Source organism: Lissotriton vulgaris, chromosome 8, assembly GCF_964263255.1.
Source record: "Lissotriton vulgaris chromosome 8, aLisVul1.2, whole genome shotgun sequence".
Classification (NCBI taxonomy): domain Eukaryota; kingdom Metazoa; phylum Chordata; class Amphibia; order Caudata; family Salamandridae; genus Lissotriton; species Lissotriton vulgaris.
The window spans coordinates 1,201,531,007-1,201,557,056 of record NC_141696.1 but is presented as its reverse complement, the minus strand read 5'-3'; positions in this window follow the sequence as shown (position 1 = coordinate 1,201,557,056).

Below are 26,050 nucleotides of genomic sequence, written 5' to 3'. Positions count from 1 at the left end.
ATAAACGTTAAAGGCCTTCTACTTATAACATGAAAGTGGATATTTTCTAGCGAAATACAAGTATACAGATCTGAGTAAAAACTTACATGAACCAGTTCTCTTCATATGCTAATCCCTTTTCATCTTTCTAGGTACAAGGAGTGCTGGTAGCACGGGACAGGGGTGGGTTTCCTTGAAGGGTATTCCAAGCTTGTATTAAGCTTGGGAAGATGGTTTCATGACACACATCAGCGACTTCACAATGGCACAAGACTCAGAGTCAGATAGAGACACCACAGCATACAGTAACTGTCCCACCATGACGCAAACTGAGTCTACCACCACCTACGTGTCAAAAGTCACCTGCTTCTGTGGCCCCAGAAAAGAAGAAATAAATACAGGCTACTATTGTGGGCATGCGTAGGCAGGGGGTACCTTATGACCACAACCTCCCAATCGCACATTTGTCCAATGTGAAGCTGGCAAAAATATTAGCACTGGACCTCCTCCCTGTTTCTTTTGTGGAAGGAGTGGGATTCTTAGAATCTGTGGCACTCATCTGTCCAAAATGAAAAGTTTCAAGTCAGACTTATTTAGACTGAGTTGCTGTTTCAGCGCTGCATCACGATATGCTACAATTGGTTGGATGAGCTTTGCAGTTAAGTGTTGTTCACACTATTCCCCTGGCAACAGATATTTTTCGGGTAACTGATTGCATGTGCATTACTGCAAGTTGGACCTTTAACAAAGTCAAGCCCATGGCAGATGGTGGCTATTTCAGGGTCCTGTGTATGGCCCATTGCATCAACCTGGTGGTGTAAGACTTTCTTAAAACAGAAGACATAGTCAGCGACATACTGACAACCTGGAGAAGAATCTACAATAATTTCAGCCATTCTTTTAAAGCCCGGAAGCAGTTACGGATTATTCAGCGTGCTAATAGAGCACCAGTTAATGCCCTAAAATAGAAGGTGCCAACACATTTGAACTTGACTTATTAAATTTTGCAATGCCTGTTTGAGTGGGTCAAACAGATCAATGACTATGTCATTCATAGTAGAGGGGATGCAATTGGGAAAGCTATGACCATTGATAAGGACACATGGGGCCTAGTCAATTGCCTAACACAAATGCCTCTCCCTTTTGAGGTTTGCACACTGCAAGGAGGACTGTACGATGGGCCAAGCTATCCCATTGTTGCATTTGCTACAGGACCAGCTAAAGAAGGTGTCCGAAAGGTTCATACTTGCAGGTGTGAACAAAAACACACAATTGCATTCCTTGGTTGAGAGCCAACTCTTTAGCTTGGCTTGTAACGTAAGGCTGCAAAATTACATAATCTCATCCAAAGGATACATCTGTGCCACAAAATAACTCGGCCCACTTTCATTCCTTTTTCTGAAGTGGATGTTTCAAAATACAAGCCGTGGATTGTTGAGCAAGCCAGAGACCTTGAAGAAGAAAGGCTAGAACTCAGGGTCCCACTCCACAGTTCCAGGGTGCAGCCATCAACTTCCACAGAGGACAGTCTTGTGTCACAGCACCAACACCAGCAACCAGAGCACCTGCAACAATAGCAACAGAAGGATCAAACTCAACCTCTGCATTCTACAGGTATCAAATGGCTGGGCTTGAGTCCAGTGCAGAAGCAATGGCAAAAGTAGACAAGCACGTGTCAGCACTCATGACCATTCAGAGGATGCTTCAAATGTAACAAAAACCAATCCAAAATAGACCTATGTGGATCAAAACCCATTGATGTATTGGTTAGATAAGATACAGCAATGGCCAGAGCTCAGTAAACTGGCAATAAAGTATCTGGCTAGTCCTGTAGCAACGGCGTCTGCTGAGTGTGTGTTCAGTGCGGGCTGGTGCATTTGTTACAGTGAGAAGGACCAGTCTTTCACCTCAAAACGTGAAGAGATTGAGCAAGATCAAACTGAAACAACATTTAACACCGCAATTATCATTCCTGAAACAGCACAGGAGGAGGAGAATTGGATAGAATCAAGTGTGTCAGCTGACCAACTTCTAAGTGAAACACCCGAGTTTAAGGGCAAACTCTACTTCCCTGACTGAGTTTGCCAGTGTCACCGTACAACTTTAAAATTATTTCTTATTGAACTTTTTTCTTTGCAATACAAAAATAGCTAGTGAAACATTATGTTTGTGTTAGATGTATGCTGATCCTCCATTTTTTGGTCACATATATGGCCAAATTGCAGTTGGACCAGTGTGCAGTGAAGAAGCCTCCACAATTCCTTCATGACATTGGAGATAGTGCTTGCCTACCTCACATGCCTATCCTTTTTTGCATCACTTAGCAGGGCAGCCCCAGAAGATTGTTGATTTACAAGAGTGCAAATACCGAATTCCAATATGTTGCCTGCAAATAAGCTACAACTGTGTACTACCTAACCTACCTGTGCTTCAATTGGAAGATATAACTACAACTATTGCAACAATGGGTGAGTGATTGTGAGGGATGATTGATGATTCTTGTGGTGGCAGTTCAATTATTAGTAAAGTTAATCTGATTAGATAAATTCCATTGTTTCTGGCTTGATGGGTGATTATTTTTCCAGAAGGTGATTGGACAAACTTAAGTAGCTAATATTTACCTGCATTGTTCACGCCTATCCTTTTTTTGTTCAGAACCTAGAAGGGCTGCCCCAGAAGATCATCGATATACAAGACTGTAAAATGCAATGTTTTGCTTGCAACAAAGAGGAGATACCATTGTAAAGCTATCACTGTGCTTGGATTAGAACAGGTAACTATTGCACCAATGAGTGATGTATTATTCTGTGATTGGAAGTGATGATTGATGATTCCTGTGGTGGCACACAGTTGGAGAGGGAATTCAATTAATAGCAAAGCTACCTTGATTTCGATGAATTGCAATGTTTGGAGCCTGGTGGATGATAGTTTTTTCTGAAGGTGATCAGGCCTTTCACACTTAGCGAGATATACTTGCCGGGTCAACTCTTTTTTCTGATTCTGCAGAGATCAGGCCAGTCACTTTAGTTAACAAACACAAACCTATATAAAATACTGCGATTCTGTTCCTCTACTTGTTCTTTAACCCCTTCGGTGCTCATGACGAGCTGAGCTCGTCATGACCACACCCATTTCTATTATGGCCCAGCACAGCAGAGGAATGACTCCAGCAGCCATGGTGTTAACAGCAGTGGACGACACATCTATCTTGCTCAGGGTCAGCACTGGGACGGAGTTACTTGGAGTCAGGAGGAGGATGGAAGGACTCAAGGTGGGATTATATTATAATCAGCTTGAAGAAGGAAGTTATCCACTTGAAAGGGAAACTATGAGATTGAGGCCCAGTACTCAGCTATGTGGAATGGAGAGAGATGGCTTGATTTGGGAAATGCTGCTGAGTGTGTGTGTTGCACTGATGGCAAAAGTGAAACTCCAAGTCATTTTGTTTTTTGCTCTGCCACTGAGCCTTTTTGGTACACCCCTCATGCAGCTTAACTTCCTTTTGTCCTTCTCGTTGTCTCTACAATACAGTTTCTGTTTTACAATCAGCAGGCCTTTTTGTCTCTCTCCTGCATGAATGAAACTCCTGCTTACCCACTGGACTGGGCCAGACAGGCACCCAAGAGTGACAGACATTCCCAAGGAGACTGCAGATACAGCTCCCAATCTGGCAATACAGTATCATTTTTCAGAGGTAGAATAAATTGGTCAATACAAAACATGGTTTTGGTTGGCAAATGCAATGGGACCTACCTCAGGCTCATGCTACTCTCTTGTCATCAAAACTGCTGGAGTTCTGAATAATACATACATTACAGCATTGGGGGTCACCAATAACCATGGCCACTATCTCGTCATTTGAGCATGAGCAAAAATTAGAATGTCTTCTCAACGAACAAGCGTAGACGAGCTTGCTTGGGTCTGCATATCTGCAACCTTCACAGTAGACTACATAATCTAGTGTCTTAGTCTAACAATACCAGTCCACAGGTTGTAACGTTAGGGGAGAGGGACAGCATAACCAAGCAGAAGATTATTAAGCTACAGAGATGGGAGGAAGAAACAAAAAATATATATAAAAAAAGGATAATGCAGGGAGGGATAAGTGACAAGAATAAACATTGAATAGAACAGCGAGCTTTTAAAAAAAAGTCACAGTTTAACGGAAAGGAGAGAACATGTATCTAAAGGGGAGATGTAAAAGCTAGAATAATAAATAATATTAATAAAAGCTTACTGGGTCCATCAAAACCATCCACCATGGTTGCAGTTCTGGTGGTAGTGGTGGAACTTCCACCCGCCATGGCACCGATGGTGGCCCCCTCCTCCCGTGCCCTATTCTTGCCCTTGGAGGCTGAAGAAATAAAAGAAGATTACAAAAATAGATTAGTCCTACAGTTAATCTCCCAGAAAATATTTTGACAGGCAAAGGCAAAGTCAGTAACATATTGATATTATACTTTTCTAAAGCAAATTCCTATATTATACCGTTGACCTATTCCTAATTTCCAAAACCTCACCTAAACCCTATTTCGAATTTCCTGAACTACATCTGAAAAATACATGATTTTTACTTCACAGATTTATCGCCCTTTAATGGCTTACAGTCTATTTCCCTTTTCAATGCATAGATGCATATTTTGCATACTACATCACTGAAAGATTGCTTGGGCTGTACAAGTGACATAAAAAGAAAGATACAGAGAACGCTAACTCACTGATAATATATTACTACTACTACCACAGTATCACTATTGTAGGGCCTGATTATGAGTCTTGCGGTCCATGGACCACCAGACTTTCAGTGGTGGCCCCGCCACAGCCACACCGGCAGTCTGACTGCCCCATTACAAGTTGGGTGGTTTGACTGCCATTGCAACGCTGCAAAAGTCAGGGATCAGAGGTGCCTGGTGGTGGTGAAGCAGTGCAAGGCCCCAATATGCTTGGCAAGGCCCGCTAATCATATTACGAGTTTCCTCACTGCCAGCTGTCTCATGGCTGTGAGCCAAGCATGAAACTGAAGGCGGTGAGGAAATTTAGGGGGCCCAGGGCACTGGTGCCTCACTGCACAGGGTACATGCAGGGGGGGAACATGGTGTGCCCCCCAGCCTACATGCACCCCTGTTGCAGCACAGAATTGTCTTTACAGTCCATGCCGTACAGGATTGCACTGTGGCTGACCAACTGTGCTGCCTTTCTAAGGCTCTCCTATGAGCCTTTGGAAAGGCAGCACCGAGTGCCAGCCACCGTAGGACTGCCTGCCTGCATTACAAATTGTAATCTAGAATGTGGCGGGCGGTCAACGTTAGCGTTGGGGGAGCGGTGAGGGAGCAGGTGGTGGCATGCCTCCCCAACTTCTGCACAGCCAAAGTCATAATCAGGCCTTTAGTCACAGGAGGACAGAGGAATCAGCATAACTTCTTACATAATCAGCCCAAGTGAGCACCTACAGCAACAAGCAGAATTAGGTAGCTCCGAGCACCTGGCTCGCTCAAATTGAGTTTTTCCTCAGCACCAGGATTTCAGGGTGGTGTTCATGCCATGACATTCTGGCATGAGGAAACAAAAGGGGCTCTACCTGTTGCAGGGGCGGTTCTAGGCTCATGGTGGCCCTGGGCAGGGAGCGTAGGTAGGGGGCCCCTGAAGAGGGCGTCTGGGCGGGGCGGAGCATGGAGGCCAGTGAAGAGGAGGATCAGGGTGTTTGGAAGTGGAACAGAGCCGGAGGCCGCCAAATCCTTGCCAGGAGCCACCACGCAAATATGTTTCCATCTTCAGAAGATTATTATATTAAGGATATATATTGGCGTGGTGGCCCCTGGGGTTTGGTGGCCCTGTGCAGGTGCACAGCTTGCACATGCCTAAGGCCGCCCCTGCCTGTTGCCTCAGGGCCCTTGGGTACATGCAGGGGGCACATGATGTGCCCCCAATGTGCATATACACCCTTTCCTGCACTGCATGCACTTAACAGTCCATGCTGTGCAGGAAAGGGCTTTGGTGTTCGCATTGTGGGGCCTTTTTCAAAGGCCCCACTGTGGAAATACCAAAGGACCGTCTGCCAGACAACGAGAAAACTTGCAATCTGGCGGGCCAGTGGTCAAGTTTGGCAGTGCGTGAGTGGGGAATTGGCATGGTAAAACTTGTAATCAGGCCCATAATAATAAGTGCGAAAATGTGTAGTATTATGTATTTTGTATTTATAAAATATTATCTTGTAGGTAAAACATTTTGGGCCAGATGTAGGAAGGCTATTACTGGTCGGTAGCGGCCGTAATTGGCCGTTACCGACCGGTAATAGCCTTTTCAGATGTAGGTGGTATATTTACCGATTCGGTAAATAACGAATCGGTATTTACCAATTCGGTATTTACTGAATCATCATTTACCGATTCGGTATTCAACGAATCGGTAAATGAGATGTAGGAAGCACTTTAAATAGTGCTTTTGTGCTTTAAGGATTCGTTATTTACCACCAACTATTAGTAGGTGGTAAATAAGTAATTCCTCTGTAAATGCAAATCTGTGCATTTACACCTGTGCCATGTGACAGACATACCTGCCCTTAGGGCATGTATGTATGCCACATGTGCACACCAGCATTATTCAGGGATGCAACAGGGTGTCAAAGTGACACCCTGCCACCCTTGACTCTTTCCCTATTTTACCGAATCGATATTTACCGATTCGGTAATTGACATTCATTCCTATGGGCCTCCAGGCCCATAGGAATGAATGGCAATTACTGAATCGGTAAATACCGATTCGGTAAATACCGAATCTTAACGATTCGGTATTTTTTACCGACTTTTTTATCTACATTGCATTTACCGATTCGAAAATACCGAATTGGTAAAATTCTGTATTTTCGAATCGGTAAATTACAAATACCTACATCTAGCCCTTTATTTTAAATTGAATCTAATTCATTTGCATATTTAAGTTTTTTACACCTTCACTAAGTATGTTAGATTTAGGTGGAAATAGTAAGTTTCACCCCTTTGGTGCCCAACAGCTTCCCCTAGTTGGTTTAGATTGGAGTGGGAATAGTAGGTCAAAGTCAATGCCAATATAAATAAAGTGCAGGTATTCGGACCAGGCTATTTCAATGTCCCAATTTTCCACCAGTCCTTGCTCATATCACAGGTAAAGTACAAGTACCTTATGCAAACCAGTGATCTCACAAGTAGCCTGTCCTTGTTGTTTCATAACCCTTCTAGACGCAGTTTCTAAAATACACATTGTTTGTGAAAGTAATTGACCCGAAGTGTAGCCTGGCCTTTCTCATTCACAGGAAAGGTGCAAATTACTTATGCAAACAAACGTTATTAAAAGTAGTCATCTTTGCTGTTTCAATGGCCTTCTTATAGAAGGTTGTAAAGTGCTGGTGACTTTAGCTTTTAAGTGCCCATGAGAATTGCCTAAGCTTTGATGCACATGGGTTAAAGGGTCAATAGACTGAGAAGTCCCTGTCCTTAAAAAGTAGTCCAGCCTTACACCTTCGAATGGCCCAAAAAATCAACCAATTAAGTTTTCAACTGATGTCCTTGTAAAGCTCATTGAAAAGTGTAATTAATTGGTATTGATAAGATGCCCCTAGGAGGGCCTAACCTTGCTCGTTCACTTGTCCAATGCTTTTAGGAGCAGTTTTAGGTATTTTTCTCCCTTGCAGGTTAGGAATTTTACTCCCTTGCAGGCTAAGGAGATTGAAGTGCCATTTAACTAAGAAATTATTGCTTGTCAGAAGGAGAGAATTTACAAGTTTACAAATATTGTAAGTAAGTAAGTAAGTAAGTAAAGCTTTATTTCGATATAGAAACATATCATAAAAGCAAAACATCACAGCATAAAAACAATATTCAAGACAAAGCAACTTACATTTCATTTTACCATTAAAAGCATCTCATCATTTGCACGAGAGAAACATAAAATTTGATAAAAAAGGGGACACATTATTGAATCATCAGTTGTTTGGCAGTTCTTATGCACCAAGCCCAGCCTAGGAATTTTGCCAAACAAATGGCAAAAAAGGGTCTTGCATCTGAGAGCAGTATTCTTATAGCTTCCAGATGCGAGCGAGTTCCCAGGCTCCTACAAAGAGGCTTCAACCACCTCCGTCTAGGGGCCATATAGACTCGACACTCAAATAAAAAGTGTGCGACAGATTCAATTTTTAGCTCACAGAATGGGCAGTAGGGTACAGTTTGCAGGGGTGGTTTCCAAGTAGAAGTGAACTGACATAAAGGTAAGACCCCAACCCTGAATTTAAAATATAATGCCCTATCATGTGAACTGTGAATCAGGTCCAAATATGGTTCTCTGGAGGGGATATCTTTAACCATCAAGAAATTGGCAACAGTTTTTGGATGATTTGGTTTATCTAGTCTCTCGTTATCCACCCAAAACCAATAAGCCTTCTTCAGTTCTTGTTTGGGAGGAGCTGTTTTATTTTCCCACGCAGCTCCTAAACCAAGCATGTATAGTGCCCTTTTAACCTCTCTGAGCCAGGCGATCTTATGCCAGCCAGGTAAGGACAGTACATCTCTTAAGGCGTCTGCATAGCTGCAGAGTTCGGGGACGTTCCAAATTCTAGACCAAAGTAATAAGGGGCGTAATTTGGCTTGCTCGCAGATTGGGCGAGTACCTGTATCAAGCAAGAGGGGGATTGTGGGGGTGCTTTGGGGTAGCCTCATCAGGTCTTTATGAAATTTATTTTCTAGGTGGGCCAGAGTGTCGACTCTCTGGGTACCCCAAAGTTCTGCGCCGTACAGTGCTGCACTCACAACCCTACCCCTATAAATATCAAGAAGTGCCCCAATAGGTTTTATGGAGGAGGCACGCTGTTCTTTGAGTAAGGCACCAACAACCCTCTTATGGGTTAGAAAGACTTTTTGGTGATGGGCCTTCCAGCTCATACTATCACAAAGACGTATGCCTAGATAGTCAAATTCTTTGACCCGTTCCAATGTGACAGAGTCTAGAGTGGGGGGTTTAACAGATTTCTTAGGGGGGTTGAGGACAAGAAATTTGGTCTTGCCAATATTTATAGCCAATCCCTTGGTGTCACAGAAGGCCTTAAAGCTGGAGAGTAGTGACTGTATGCCTGCAAGTGATTTCGAAATCAGAAGGGTGTCGTCCGCAAACAGGAGCGTCGGGATTTTCCTTCCAGCCAGGGATGGTGCATCAGCAGGATGTTGAAGAAGGTGCTCCACCACTCCATTGACGTAAAGCGAGAACAGAGTGGGGGCAAGCACACACCCCTGGCGGACGCCCCTGTCTACTGGGATACACAGTGTTTTTTCTCCCTGGGCTCCCCATCTGATTTGGGCAAAGTTGTTGTCATGAAATTTTATCAACAAGGCCAGCAAATAGGGAGGTAGACCTAACCCATCAAGGACATTCCACAATAGTGCTCGTGGGACCAGGTCGAAGGCTGTTTTTAAGTCTATGAAGACTAAATATAAGCTGCCCCCTCCTAGCACCACAACCTTCCAATAGAGCATTAAAAGGCGGAATGTCTGCTCGACGGTGCCTGTCCCTGATCTAAAACCCGCTTGAAAATCAGACAATATCTGATTTTCTGACGCAGTTTCTAAAATACACATTGTTTGTGAAAGTAATTGACCCGAAGTGTAGCCTGGCCTTTCTCATTCACAGGAAAGGTGCAAATTACTTATGCAAACAAACGTTATTAAAAGTAGTCATCTTTGCTGTTTCAATGGCCTTCTTATAGAAGGTTGTAAAGTGCTGGTGACTTTAGCTTTTAAGTGCCCATGAGAATTGCCTAAGCTTTGATGCACATGGGTTAAAGGGTCAATAGACTGAGAAGTCCCTGTCCTTAAAAAGTAGTCCAGCCTTACACCTTCGGATGGCCCAAAAAATCAACCAATTAAGTTTTCAACTGATGTCCTTGTAAAGCTCATTGAAAAGTGTAATTAATTGGTATTGATAAGATGCTCCTAGGAGGGCCTAACCTTGCTCGTTCACTTGTACAATGCTTTTAGGAGCAGTTTTAGGTATTTTTCTCCCTTGCAGGTTAGGAATTTTACTCCCTTGCAGGCTAAGGAGATTGAAGTGCCATTTAACTAAGAAATTATTGCTTGTCAGCAGGAGAGAATTTACAAGTTTACAAATATTAGTTTCAGCAGTTATTTTCTTTGAGACAGGGGTACCGGGCATAGACAAAAAAATGTGTACTAACGATTCTTGCCTGTAACCGCGAAGCCAGCAGTTTTGATTTTGCGACTGGTTTTTCCAGGATGAAATGAGATCTTTGGTGTCTATGATCCCAAAACAGTGTAACACAACTGATGCTTTAAGGTCTGGTAAAAGTGCACTGAAAGATACTCCTGGTGTCTCAAGTTGTTATATGAATTAATCACAGCCCAGGCATGTCATCGTCATGCAAGGGTGATTTTGTCTGTTAGTTGGGACAAGAACCAAGTTGAGGTGTTGGTTGCTCAGTTAAATACAAATGTTCCCACACTGACTGCCCAAGCGTCTTGCATGTCTAATTCCCTAAAGGTCTGGCTTAATTGTTTTCTCTATGAGCCTTTTAGGTTACTGTTTTTTTGTTTTTTGATTTCTAGCCAACATAAATTGTTGATGGAGCCGTTTCTAAGTGACCATTCTCCAGCAAAGTTTGGTAAAAACACTCTTGCTTTGAAGTGATTTATTTTTTTAGCAAAACTAGAGGCCTACCTGGGTTGGTGATGCTGATTTTTGAACGTAAAACACAGTTTTGTATACCTTGATTTGGATCTTATTAGGAGTAACTATTTAATGACCCTGCAGGATTTCTGCTGTGCCCTAGGTCACTGCTGGCATTCGCTGTGCAGATGTTACAGAAGGAAGATGGCTAAATGATGGACAACTCAATTCTTCTTCAATAGTTTGAACCCAAAAGTTAAGGACTGTGCTTTAGCCTGAATAGCGGCTAAATGATGTTTGAAAGTCATTTAGTGTCCAAAGTTGTATCCTAGATATTTATATGTGATAGCCACCTTGACCTTTTTACCTTCTAAAAACCAGGTAAATGACAACAATTTGGAATTAAACCAACCAGACCACTTTCATTTTTAATCAAGGTTCGCTCTAGCCCTTGCTCATCCCGGTAGTTTTTAGGGCATTCATGCTACGTTGCAGGACGATTTAGTGTTTGACTCAATAGGATAATGTCATCCACATATTACAGGCATCCTAATTTCTCTGATGCCAGAATTGGGGGATGGCTGTTGTCCTGTGGGAGGGCTCCTATGAGATCTGCAAGCTATAAATTGAAAAGACTTGGGGCCAAAACGCATCCCTGTTTAGGGCTATGCAATTTGGAATTTGTTATTGACCCGGCTGCCATCTCCTATTTTAACTTGCCCCCAGGTTTCTGTGTAAAATGCTTTGATTGCCCTCAACAAGCTTCCTGGGATGCCCCATACTTTTTGACCATAGACCTCCTGGTGGAACCCCATCAAAAAACAGACCTGAGGTCCACAAAACACACAAACAGCTGTGATTTTCTATGTTTGTCTACTAGGAGACTGAAGGCCTAATTTCAATGAATGACTGAACCCATTATGGCAGTCCCTGGACCGCCAGACTGGTGGTCCATCTGCCATATTAAGAATACAGCCACAGTACTGCCACAACTGCCGGGGATCATTGCTCCTGCATCAGTGGTACAGTGGTCAGTGGCCTGGATATGCATGGCGGGGGCCGCTGCGGCCCGCCAAGCATATTAGGAGTTTCCTGACCACCTCCCTTTCAACGGTGGTTAGCCTGCCATTAAAAGTGTGGCCGTGAGGAAACTTGGGCCCACTGTTGCCTCAGGGCCATGGGATGCATGCAGGGGGTGCACATGGTGTGCCCTCCTGTCTGCATGCACCCTTTTACTTTGGCATTCCCATTGCAATGCCTTTTTAACAGTTGTGGGAATGCCAAAGACCACCTGCCAGACCAGAAGAAAACTCCTAATCTGGCGGAAGGTCTGACTATTGGGTTGGTGGTCCTGGAGTGGGGCACTGGCATGGCAGCCCGCTCCATGACCACCAAACCCGTAATCAGGCCCTCAGTACTGTTAGATTTGTTAGTGTCCCCATGCCTGGTCTGAACCCTGTTTGTATTCATGATGTCAGATTTTTTTCATCTGCCCAACACTGTAGGTGCTGGAGTAAACATGACGCATAGAACTTCACTTCTACATCGATTAAAGCAATAAACCTGTAGCTGGTTGGTAAGGCTGAGATTCCACTCCTAAAGATAGATTAAAAGTCGAACCGGGAATACGGTTGGTATGGTAGAGGTCGTTAAAAAAAGGTGCAAGATAATTGGCCATGTATGTTAAATCTCCTTTGAAGAGTGTATTGGGGAGTCCATTCAGGCATGTGGTACCTTTTTGCTTTAGTTTTTTTTCGTACTTTTATTAGTTGTTCTGGATCCACAACTGAAGTCCCATTATCTTGATGATTATTTGAGGAAATCTCGTTCTCATCCTGATTCACCTGGTCACCATAAATTGTGGTGACTGGCTGTGCCTTTTGCTACTCTGAGGTCTTGAAAGGTAAAGATGCCTAGAGGATTTAGTTAAATGAAAGAAGATTTTGAATAAGTTCTATGTTTATATATCTCTGAAGTGACATCTAACAACACTCGGTTGAATGAATCGCAACACTTGAATACATTAATGAATCAATTACAGCAACCAGGTGAGAAGTAGAAAAATATATTTCAAATAACATAAATAGGACAATGAGGGTACCGAAATAACAGCAACAAAATGTAAGCAGACATTAACAACTGCAAGTATATAAATCAGATTCCTTAAAAAAACTAATTGTCAATTCCAGGTTATCCATCTTCATAGAACAATATGGTGAGTGTGTCCAGTACATAGGATTCAGAGACCAATGTAAAATCAATTTAGTAATTGCTAAATGGAAGAATGGATTAGTCGTAGACGTTTCGGTCTCCCTTGCATGAAGTCAACAAGACCATCTTCAGGACAAACGTAATTCTTATGTGATTTCTTGAGCCCTTGGTCAGACAATTGGAGGACACCAGGGATTCCCAAAAGGGATATCTCTAACCTCAAATGAGAGCAAAAATGTTTGATTGTTTAAACCATTTGAGACAAATAAGGGAAATTTGAATTTCTTGTTAGAAAATGCTGCTGCATCTGTCTCACGAACACGTTGAAAGTTCCCCATGAGTTGGACTCTCAGGTTTTGGCATTAATGAGCTGACGTTCCCTCTTAATTACTTAATTACTGATGCTTCAAACATAGCACCATTATGGTTTTCCCAAGGAACGGCATCAATTCCTGCATTATGCTGTCTGGCCCATCCAGATGGTAACCCGTTCCCAAACTACCAGAATTTTTTGCTGTTTGGCTGTTTGCAGCACAGAAGAAGCGTGTTCCACAGATCCTCATGGTAACTACTGTTTTCCATCCAGCAGTTTTTCTGGTATTGCGATCTCGTATTTCGTACTGTGGTCTGCCCTCTTCCCTTGGTTTTTCTCTTTGTCCTTTTTTGCGTTTCTCTTGCTATTTGAGATTTTTGGTTGCAGATCCCTCTACTATACCAGTCTTGCCTTCCTGACCCACATTTTTGTTGGTTCCATTTATGGGGCCGATTCACAGAAGTAATCTGACACAAAATCCTAAACTTACTACTTTTGGTATTCACAGAAGACCTTTAGTAGTAGTAAAGGTAGGATTTTGTTATAAGTTAGGACTTTATCTTAAGTTAGGATTTTGTCTTAACACCAAAACTTAAAACAAACTTAAGTTTAACTTAAGTTCAATTTAAGTTTAACTTAAAACAAAATCCTAACTTAAGACAACTTCCCAATTTAAGAAAAAATCCTAACTTTAGACAAAATCCTAACTTTAATACTACTAAATGTCTTCTGTGAATACCAAAAGTAGTAAGTTTAGGATTTTGTATCAGATTAGTTCTGTGAATAGGCCCCTATTTTTTTAAGGGGTCAAGTTTTGACTGGAAATCTTGATAATAGAGTTGCAGTTAGGTTTACTCATGCATTTTCTCGACCCCCAGCTTCAGATTTTGCTTTTTTATGACTTTCAAATTCTCTTTTTAAGTCCTTGATGGTTCTGGCACTGTGGTAAACCTATGCTATCAACTTCGTTATCCCCGGGCAATCCATTTTAGTCTTACTTGGTTGTAAGCGACTGGGGCAGAGATTAAACCATTTGTTGGGCAAAGCTGGTTTGTCTTACACACTATCTGGATAGATTGAGGGAAATGGTCAGTCACTGTACTGGGCAGGATTTAAAATTGACACATCTGAGGCAAGGCTGTTTCACTTTTCAGCATGTAATCTATTGTTGAACTTTTTCTGCCACTTAGGAAAGTGATTGATGCTGGTGTGTCCTCGTTTATGTTTCTGTTTAGGAACCTTAAGCTTAGCTTTTCTAGCTGCTTTCTAAAGTTGATTCTGCTATGCTGGTTGCCCTCTTTTTTACTGCTATAGGTTAGATCTGAAATAAAAACACAGAGATAATAAAGGCAGGTTGCTTAAATAGCTTCAGTATTGTTTTGTGATTTTAAGCAACATTGCCAAATGTTACCCTTTGTTTGCTTTACTTGGTTGAATATATACAGTTATATACAGCACTGCCATGTGAATGTAGCAGACCTTCTTGGGTTCTAGCTTGGTTACTTGAATCCAATTTACCCCAGGTTCAATTGATTTTGTGACCCAGTTAAATTTGGTGGAGCAAAACGTAGTGAGGCACCACCCTCCCTTTGGATGTCCAAATCTCGAAGACTTTTCCTGTGATACGTGGTACTCTACATAGCCTACAATTGCCATTGGTTCTAGACATTAGGTTGTTCTGAGTCAAGATAATATCAAAATTCTGGAGAAATGACCTTTCGTCCCTCTCTTGTAGCAGGTTTTCGAGCCCCTAGGTGCGCCATGAGCAGATGCTGATGCAATCCGGCTCCATTGCTGAAGTTTTATTCTTCTTATCAGTACCGGTTGATGGCTTGAAAATTGGGGGCCAGGTCCTTATCTGGTTTTCGAAAGCCACGAAGACGTGCTACACCCCCTTAACCTGGCCCTGGTTGACCTTGCTTGGAAATTTCCCTATTGTAAGATTTTCAAAGTGTCTTGGATTCATACTTGCCCCCACTTCACCCCTTAGGACTGAGCTCTCTCTTGCTTTTGTGAGAAACAGTGGTCCTGGGTATTGAGGCAGTTCATTTTTTTGTAGCTCTATCCCTCATGAATTGAAGATAATATGAAAAGCCAGTATTTGGCCTACTATGTCCAGAGAGACACAAGTTGTTGCCATTGAATCTTGGTTACTTCTATAAGGATGAGATTTTCATTCTGGTGCCATTAAGTCGGAAGACGTGATGTGTGCAAGCTCCCTTATTTTGTTTATTAGCCTTGTGATGGTTCCTCTGTTTAAAATGTCGAACACCCCTATTGAAGTATAATTGAGAATTAGCAGAAGCTTATTTGTCAGAAGCCCCAATATTTCTTTTTGCGAACCATATGGTTGGGTCCTTGAGAGATCATGAACTTGGGCTTGCTGGCCCTCATCCTGATGATGTTGCATCTGCTTGTGGGCCCGCAGTGATATTTCATATTGTTGTGATTTGATGTCTCTCCACCACTTTCCCATAGTGGAATTTTCCTTGCTCACATGCCAGTTTTGCTGCTACTTACTGTCGGGTTATCGAAATGGGGAGAGCTCCTCGAAATTTTCCAGACTTTTATCTGTGTACTTGGTGTCTTTTTTATCCTGTTGCATTGTTGCGATGACAAAACTCCCTATTGACCTGTGTCATACCCGATGATAGACTGGGCTAAGGTTTTTTATGGATTCACTGTGTTGCATACTTAAGGGGCTTAAAGCAGTTGCTGTCCCTTGTGTATTGTTTTAGGGTCTTTCATTTAATTTAGTTCCCTCCTTTTTTTCCTACCCAGCATCAGAACCCACCAAGGTTCTGCACTGAGAAAAAAAGCTGCAATTTTGTTGTGCCACTTTACCTTTCTTACGTGATTTTCTTTGCTTTTTCCGTTTTTATTGGCACCGGGTCAAGAGCCACTGCATCCAGTATCTAAGGTGCTTGATTCTTATTTCCAGCATCAGCCATGGCTTGCTGTGGGCAACTTACATCACTGATGTGTGCCGGCTGTCTACTTACCCGGAGGGGTGTATGAGTGACCTGCACTGTGATGTCCTCAATTACTTGTGGACGATTAGTGTATGCTGTATCTTTTGCATTGTATTCTAGGACTCGCAGCCTTTCAAGTGGTCTTGCTTGAGACCTTACTTCTAACAAGATGTCATTAAGGATTGAAGATAAAACTTGGGGCATATCCCCTAGAAGTGCACAATTACATGTGACTTGCTGAGTGTAATTGTGATTTTGGGCTCTCTGTATCCCAGGCACTCCACACCACTGGAGTCAAGCTAGCCGGGCTGATGAGAGGTGTTACCTCGAAACCGGTCCGGTCCTCGGATGCTTGATTCCGTTCTGGGAAGGACATGGCTTTTGTAGTTCGGACTGGACTGTTCCCATGGGGCACAGGGTCAGAGCTGATTTGCATATCGCCATTGTCTAACCCAGGGTGGTGTGGAGTGCAAAAAAACGATGGATTTGGGCCCAGATCTTCGGACTGGGGTGAGTGTGTGACATTGATCCACATTCGGTCCATCACCTGTTTTGTTTGCATATTCCGCCCTAAGTGCGCTGGGGATACCCAGACGTGGGTCCCAGGCACTCCACACCACTGGAGTCAAGCTAGCCGGGCTGATGAGAGGTGTTACCTCGAAACCGGTCCGGTCCTCGGATGCTTGATTCCGTTCTGTGAAGGACATGGCTTTTGTAGTTCGGACTGGACTGTTCCCATGGGGCACAGGGTCAGAGCTGATTTGCATATCGCCATTGTCTAACCCAGGGTGGTGTGGAGTGCAAAAAAACGATGGATTTGGGCCCAGATCTTCGGACAGGGGTGAGTGTGTGACATTGATCCACATTCGGTCCATCACCTGTTTTGTTTGCATATTCCGCCCTAAGTGCGCTGGGGATACCCAGACGTGGGTCCCAGGCACTCCACACCACTGGAGTCAAGCTAGCCGGGCTGATGAGAGGTGTTACCTCGAAACCGGTCCGGTCCTCGGATGCTTGATTCCGTTCTGGGAAGGACATGGCTTTTGTAGTTCGGACTGGACTGTTCCCATGGGGCACAGGGTCAGAGCTGATTTGCATATCGCCATTGTCTAACCTAGGGTGGTGTGGAGTGCAAAAAAACGATGGATTTGGGCCCAGATCTTCGGACTGGGGTGAGTGTGTGACATTGATCCACATTCGGTCCATCACCTGTTTTGTTTGCATATTCCGCCCTAAGTGCGCTGGGGATACCCAGATGTGGGTCCCAGGCACTCCACACCACTGGAGTCAAGCTAGCCGGGCTGATGAGAGGTGTTACCTCGAAACCAGTCCGGTCCTCGGATGCTTGATTCCGTTCTGGGAAGGACATGGCTTTTGTAGTTCGGACTGGACTGTTCCCATGGGGCACAGGGTCAGAGCTGATTTGCATATCGCCATTGTCTAACCCAGGGTGGTGTGGAGTGCAAAAAAACGATGGATTTGGGCCCAGATCTTCGGACTGGGGTGAGTGTGTGACATTGATCCACATTCGGTCCATCACCTGTTTTGTTTGCATATTCCGCCCTAAGTGCGCTGGGGATACCCAGACGTGGGTCCCAGGCACTCCACACCACTGGAGTCAAGCTAGCCGGGCTGATGAGAGGTGTTACCTCGAAACCGGTCCGGTCCTCGGATGCTTGATTCCGTTCTGGGAAGGACATGGCTTTTGTAGTTCGGACTGGACTGTTCCCATGGGGCACAGGGTCAGAGATGATTTGCATATCGCCATTGTCTAACCCAGGGTGGTGTGGAGTGCAAAAAAACGATGGATTTGGGCCCAGATCTTCGGACTGGGGTGAGTGTGTGACATTGATCCACATTCGGTCCATCACCTGTTTTGTTTGCATATTCCGCCCTAAGTGCGCTGGGGATACCCAGACGTGGGTCCCAGGCACTCCACACCACTGGAGTCAAGCTAGCCGGGCTGATGAGAGGTGTTACCTCGAAACCGGTCCGGTCCTCGGATGCTTGATTCCGTTCTGGGAAGGACATGGCTTTTGTAGTTCGGACTGGACTGTTCCCATGGGGCACAGGGTCAGAGATGATTTGCATATCGCCATTGTCTAACCCAGGGTGGTGTGGAGTGCAAAAAAACGATGGATTTGGGCCCAGATCTTCGGACTGGGGTGAGTGTGTGACATTGATCCACATTCGGTCCATCACCTGTTTTGTTTGCATGATTCTTATTTCCAGCATCAGCCATGGCTTGCTGTGGGCAACTTACATCACTGATGTGTGCCGGCTGTCTACTTACCCGGAGGGGTGTATGAGTGACCTGCACTGTGATGTCCTCAATTACTTGTGGACGATTAGTGTATGCTGTATCTTTTGCATTGTATTCTAGGACTCGCAGCCTTTCAAGTGGTCTTGCTTGAGACCTTACTTCTAACAAGATGTCATTAAGGATTGAAGATAAAACTTGGGGCATATCCCCTAGAAGTGCACAATTACATGTGACTTGCTGAGTGTAATTGTGATTTTGGGCTCTCTGTATCAGATTCCTCAGAGCTTGTCAATACCCACCATGTGTACTGTCAAGATGTTAAGGAGATCCCCTAAAGATCCTGTTTATCAGCTTGAAGAAGAATTGTTGTAAACATTGCGTCCATGGTCGACAGGAGCACCCCCACGTGACAGCTGGGACCCCAGGGTCTGCTGTTTCTGGAGTTTGTTCTCCTAATGTATTTGGATTTGAAGCCATTATCACTCTACCTGGATCCACAAGGTCATCGGGAGACGTCACCACTTGCTGAGATTGGACTTTAGGGGGGCTTGTTTTCAAAAGTGACCTTGTCCTTGGCCCGTGAGCTGCTGCTGTAAAAGAGACTGTAGTAGTGTCCATTTGACGTCCTGCCCCTTACAGAGGGGCTAGAAATAGTTCCATCAGATTTTTGATCTGCAATATGCTGGCTTCATGAATGATTGATATTATTTCTGAAAGTTCAATTAGGGGTTGGCCGTGTAAATCAGGGGGTCCCAAGTGGTTGTCTAGTAAGGGTCTTGGACTACCGCAGTCCCAGTTACTGAGATTTAGGAATAAATATGACACTATAGAGCTGGTTTTATGAACTTCCGCCTGTGTTGTGCCTGTCATTGCTGAGACTAGACTTTGAGGCTTTACTTTGTACCAGACGCCTATTGTCTACATTACTTCACTATGAGGACACTTTGGCTAGATACTGTGGTTACTGTGTTTGCTGTCACTGGGTATTGGATCGGCTGAAGGATTTGCTTTCTTAGAATTTTTCAAAGTTAAAAAGTCCATAATTTTATACCCCTCTTTTGGCTATGGTTTTACCTTTTTTATCTTTTTAACATCATCCAGACATACACTGAGTCTTGCTTGGACAAACTTAACCTTCTTTTATTTAATTACGCTTTTCTCCCCACGTCTGAGGTCCTCCTAGTTTTTCCGGCCCGTATTGATGTTCCTTGTAGGTCACTATTTTAACAATTCCTGGTGCCTGGGTTTCTACCGTGGGGTGGGGGGCAATCTCCCTGTAAGGCTGGTACCTACTGTATTTTTGTGTGTGCTTCCTTGCCGTTGGAAGGTCTGAGCAACTCAGAGGGTGCTGATCATGCTGTCTTGGTTAGAGCCACCTGCCTCCCAAAGGTCACCTGTGGAGCCTAGGCCACCTTTAACAGTGTGACCAATTCAGGCAGGCACAAGCACCCCAATGGCTCCCTCCGACTCACAGTGGGAAGAGTAAATGACACCCCTTTAGCGTCAAACACCCTTCCTATATTGGTTTAGAATGGAGTAGGAATAGGGAATGTCACCCTTTTAGTATCCAACACCTTCCCCAAGTTGGTTTAGATTGGAGTTCGAATGGTAAATATCACATCTTTAGTATCCAACACCTTCCTCAAATTGGTTTAGATTGGAGTGGGAATAGTAAATGTCACTCATTTAGTGTCCAGCACCCTCCCCAAATTAGATTTGATTTGAATGCAAATAGTAAATGTCACCCATTTAGTGTCCAACACCTACCCCTAGTTGGTTTAGATTGGAGTGGGAATAGTACGTGTCAAAATGTTTGTGTCCAACACGCTCCTCAAATTGGTTTAGATTGGGGTGGGAATAGTGAATGTCATCCCTTTAGTGTCCAACAGCTTCCCTGAGTTGGTTTAGATTAGAGTGGGAATAGTAAATGTCACCCCTTTAGTGTCCAACACCTTCCCCAAATTGGGTTAGATTGGAGTGGGAATAGTAAATTTCACCCCCTTCAATGTACAGCACTTTCCGCAAATTGTGTAGATTGCAGTGAGAGTAGTAAATGTCACCCCTTCCGTGTTCAAGATTTCCCCAAATTTAGTATGATAAAAATATGTCACACATTATATTTACATTACATTTTTTGACAATTTAAATTTATTGTATAAAATAATGTAGTTTTTAATTGTAAATAAATCAGATTTCATGCATATTTGTAGAATGTACATTTTCAAATGTTAGTTTATAGTCGATATCATTTTAAACATTTATAAAACTTTTTACATCGTTTTTAAACATTGTTTAACTTTTTTATCATTAGTATATATTAAATGGTTGTATATATTTTACAATAATATTTAATAGTATGTAATTTATACTTCACAATTTTTGTAACATTTTGTACAACATTGTTTGACATGTTTAACATTTTTAATAATGGTGTTAATTTTTTTAGCATTTATTACACATTTCTACTATATTTCCCATTGATTTCTATTTTTTGTTTTTAACTTCATTTAGCAGCAATGATTGTTACCAATAGCTTCTCTTTTGCAGTTTATGGGTGTTATTTTGGATAATTTTCACAGGAAGCAAGTTGCGTGTTAGGTGCTGCTGTTTGTCGGAACAGGTAAGTCCTTTTTCAGGACTTTTTTAACGGTTTTAAGTGTGGGGGATAGAATATGAATGTGTAAACGTTAGGTACAGTGTTGTTTAAGAGTTATTGTGATGTTTTTGTTACTCTTTTGCACTATATTGTTGTGTTGCTATTTATTTTAAATGTATTATTAATGTAGGATTATGTTATTTTTAAAATATGTGATGTAACCTATGTTTTGATGATTAGGTGTTACAGATGTATTTATTTGGGACTGTAATGTATTTTACAGGTGGGTGTTAAATGTTTCCTTTACTGGTTTGTGTTTATGAACAATTTCAATGGGAAGTTGGAGTTTACGGTTCTTTATAAGGAAGTCTGTTTTGGTTTATTATAAAATCAATGATTCACCTTTATCTAGACATACATAAAAATGTGATGGGATGTCCGCGCACACCACCAGGTGTCATGCTTCATCATTGGATTTCCCTCACTCATCAAAAACCCAGTTTAATGTAGAGCTTGCGTACCCCTGAAGTCAAGGAGGCAATTCTAACTAGGTATGGACCGTGACATAATAACATTGAAAACAAATGTGATATGCCAATCTGACCTTTATTCTAGGGGGGATACCACTTAGTACTAAAACACAGTGTGGAGACAAGGGGATTAGTACCCCGTCACCACTGAGACCATCACATCTTTCTGCATCTTGGCTCATATGAGTCCATAGCATTCATCAGGACGGAAACACAGGATCTTTCTGTAGCAAACAATACTGTATTTGCCACTCTTTATGGAAGGCTGACCTTTACCAACCCTCTAAGTTCCTAGGTCATTAGGTACCTAAATGCGGGTGATTTGGGCACCATGGAGAAAGGGCACAGGAACTCCTGTTGTTACACATACAAAGTGGTGTCTTCCTCTTTTTTCACCTACTGGCACTGGCTCCTTTTACCCGTTGATCCAGTACCAATAGGTGAAAAAAGAGAAACGCACCTCTTATTATGTTATTTATGAAAAATGTTACTTCACTGCGTAGCATGTCGTACATTTTTTTAGTTTGTTTGTTATGTTTAGAGCCAATTTCGGTAACAGATTGTTCTACTCTTAGTTCTTGGTAGCTTTATTCGTTTTGTAATTCTTTGATAAATGTATATAATGTAGTTTGAGTTCTGCCTTATGTGGATTCAAAGGCATTATGCCTACCATCCACTGCGTTGTGTTTTTTGACTTCCTGTGCCAGGTTGCTGTTATAGACAGTGCACCGTGGTATATGGAATTTTGATTGCCATCTATGTCCTGGCCGATGCATTCTGCTAACCCTTGCAAATATTGGGATTTCTTTCTGTTGCAGCCCTTTTCATATAAGGGCAGTTCTTTCTGCATTAGTAGATGCAGAAACTTTAGTCTATAACAAATCCTCCTGTAAAGAGAGTTCAGCTATAATATCATCTATGAGCAATGCAATGAGGCGTGTCTGGAGTATAGCTTACATACTGAACTGAAAGATCAGTCCTTATTCTTTAATTAATATGAGTGAGCCCATTTGACTGGTTCCTCCCAAACTCTCCCAGCAAAAACAATAACAAATAGAAATTCCCTCTTTATTTGCAGACACATGGTGCTGGTCATCTAATACCACCTTATACCCCACTACAGAACCCCGCCTCTCACTTCAAGCCAGGCCACAGGTAGTCTTCAATAATACATGTTTTTCTGCAAGTCTTTCAACTCAGAGAGTGTGCTGACAGGTAACATCTGCATACTTGTATTCAACCTGGGAACCTGTAGCTTCTCTGCTTCATGCTCAGCCTCTCTTCACATTTTATATGTCCTTTTGAGAGAGTGGCCCACCCGTTTTACCCTTTTGAACAATTGTTCATTGTAATCTAGTGTGGCTCCATACAGTGTTAGAGCTGGTTTCTTGACTTCTGGGATGATTAAAACTAGTACCTAGTATTGGGATTTCTTTACCAAGCATCTTTACATAGTGCTTTTGTGAGCCCCATATGAATATAATACAGAATGGGTTTCCCCACTGATTCGGTGTGTGCTACACCCGGATAAAGTCTGTGACTTTCCACATTTCCCTGTGTTTTTCAAAGTATCCACCCCAAAGTCATTATAGATGCCTAAAGTGTGTCCATTGTAAGTGATTTAATCCTTCTGGTAGTAGAAGAGCACCCTTGAAAATAGTTTGGGGGTGGATCTTTCTCAGGGTCTCCACTGCTACACTGTGCATGTCATCAAGATGAATGAGTGGATCAAGGAGCCACTTCCTAATATGATGCAAAAGGTCCTGGATGCAAGGATTTTTTTTGTGCTTTTTATCCCCCCTTACTGGGCCTCTAAATAGTGATTTCATTCTGTTGTGACCAATTTTCTATATCCTCTTGCTTCTGTGTGAATTCCTCATAGTGGTCTTCCAGGATCAAAAGTCCATTTCCTTCGCAATGGTTTTACTCCTATTGATCGTCCACCTATGTGCCCATTACATCACTTTGCAACTCCTGTAGGTATGCCTTCAGGCACCCTCTAATAGTGTTCACCTACTCATTAATCTCGTTCAAAAAACTTTGTAGGAATTTTTGTGTGATGTTAATGACTGTCTTCTCTAGGGATGAGCTGAGCACACCTTGCACTTTGTCGCCTTTCTCCAATATCTTCCTTTTAAAGGCAATACGACTTTGATGGATGAGGTTGTATGATTTCAGTTTGAAGTCATTGTGGTGCAGCAATGCTAAGTGGTTCGTCGTAGCTTCCAAAGTCTTGTCCTTTTTCAATGGTCATTGGATTAGGTGCTGGTAATTGGAATAACAGTGTTTCTTGCCAATTTCCGTCCAGGACAGTTTATGTTGTATGGCTGTGCCCTGTCCAGACTGAGCCACTTTAATCTCAGTGTTGGATGAAGAAAAGTCTTTTTTCTGCTGTTTATTATTGGGCCAGCTGTCCTGCCAGTCAGATCACTGGCCAAGCTTCTGCCAAACACAAGCCCCAATAGGGTATAACCCAAACTATCTTTATTCTCTTTGCTCCCAAGAACCACAGCAGCTTCCATGCTCCAAATCCCTCTGTTGTCAGCAGAATCTGTCTTCTTTCAACCCCAAATACACTTCTCCACACTTTCTGCTGTCACTCATAGAACATAGCACTGCCTCATTGAGTTCCGAAGGCTCCAAGCATGCATTTATGCCACTGCTAGCCACTGGTCTTGATATGTGTAGCAATTCATTCTATTTTCTTATGCTCAATGTGCTATTACAGAGAGGAATATGGAAATGTGTCAGAGCTCTACCCCAAAAGGGGCAGTCCAGTCACAAAATACAATGGCAAAATGCAAGCCATCTCTCCTGCACAGCACACACACAAACCTATATTTGCTTAGGTCTCACTGTGCCCCATTATTGAGGTGCAGTTCCATTCCATAAGGCATGATGAGTAAAAGACCCCTCTGGGCATACCCAGCTTGTATATACTATTTATTCTGAGATCAGCTTAAATCATACTGTAGAAGTAATGGTTTTTAGCTGCCCATACACAGATCAATCCAATGATCAGAGTGCATAATGAAAATACATACAGTAATAAAGTGTTTAGTACCAACTGAGCACCCAACTGTGCACCACCCTTTAAACCTAAGTAAAGACTCATGATTAAGCCCAACACTTCTGTTACACATGCATCATCTCCACTATGCTTGCATGCTTGCACAGACTGCTGTTCCTTCTTGCCCACTTACATAAATTCACCACATGCACAGTCCAGCGCGAACTGCTAAGCCATCTCTTCCCTGGAACGGAATCAAGCTTCCTAGGGCTGATTTCTGGCTATCAGTAGTCTTCAGCCAGAATAGCTTGACTCCAGTGGCGTAGGAAGTACTGGACCCACGTCTGGGCATACCCTTCCCACATAGGGTGAACAGCAAAACACACAAGATGATGGACGGAATGTTGCACAATGGCAAAACATTCACCCCCAGTCACAGATCTGAGTTTAATCTATCGTTATTTTGATCACCAAGACACCCCAGTTCAGACATGGACATATGCAAATCAGTCTTGACCCTGTGCCTCCTGGGAACAGTCCAGCCTGAACTGCCAAACCATGTCTTCTCTGGACCAGAACCAGGCTTCCTAGGACCGGCTTCTGGCTATCAGTCGTCTTCAGCCAGGATAGATTGACTCCAGTGGCGTAGTGAGCACGGGACCAACGTCTGGGCATACCCTTCCCACATAGGGTGAAGAGCAAAACACACAAGATGATGGACGGAATGTTGCACAATGGCAAAACTTTCATCCCCAGTCACAGATATAGGTTCAATCCATCATTATTTTGCTCACCAAGCCACCCCAGTTCAGTCTTGACCCTGTGCCTCATGGGAACAGCCCACCCCGAACTGCCAAGCCATGTCTTCCCTGGACCGGAATCAAGCATCCTAGGACTGGTTTCAGGCTATCAGCCATTTTCAGCCAGGATAGCTTGACTCCAGTGGCGTAGAGAGCACGGGACCCACGTCTGGGCATACCCTTCCCACATAGGGTGAACAGCAAAACACACAAGATGATGGACGGAATGCTGCACAACGGCAAAACTTTCACCCCCAGTCACTGATCTGGGTTTAATCCATCGTTACTTTGTTCAAAAAGCCACCCCAGTTCATACATGGCCATATCCAAATCAGTCTTGACCCTGTGCCTCATGGGAACAGTCCAGCCCGAACTACCAAACCATGTCTTCCCTGGACCGGAATAAAGCATCCTAGGACCGGTTTTGGCTATCAGCCGTCTTTAGCCAGGATAGCTTGACTCCAGTGGCATAGTGAGCACGGGACCCACGTCAAGATGATGGACGGAATGTTGCACAATGGCAAAACATTCACCCCCAGTCTTGTGTGTTTTGCTGTTCACCCTATGTGGGAAGGGTATGCCCAGACCTGCGTCCCGTGCTCACTACGCCACTGGAGTCAAGCTATCCTGGCTGATAGCCAGAAACCAGTCCTAGGATGCATGATTCCGGTCCAGGGAAGACATTGCTTGGCAGTTTGGTCTGGACTGTTCCCATGAGGCTCAGGGTCTAGA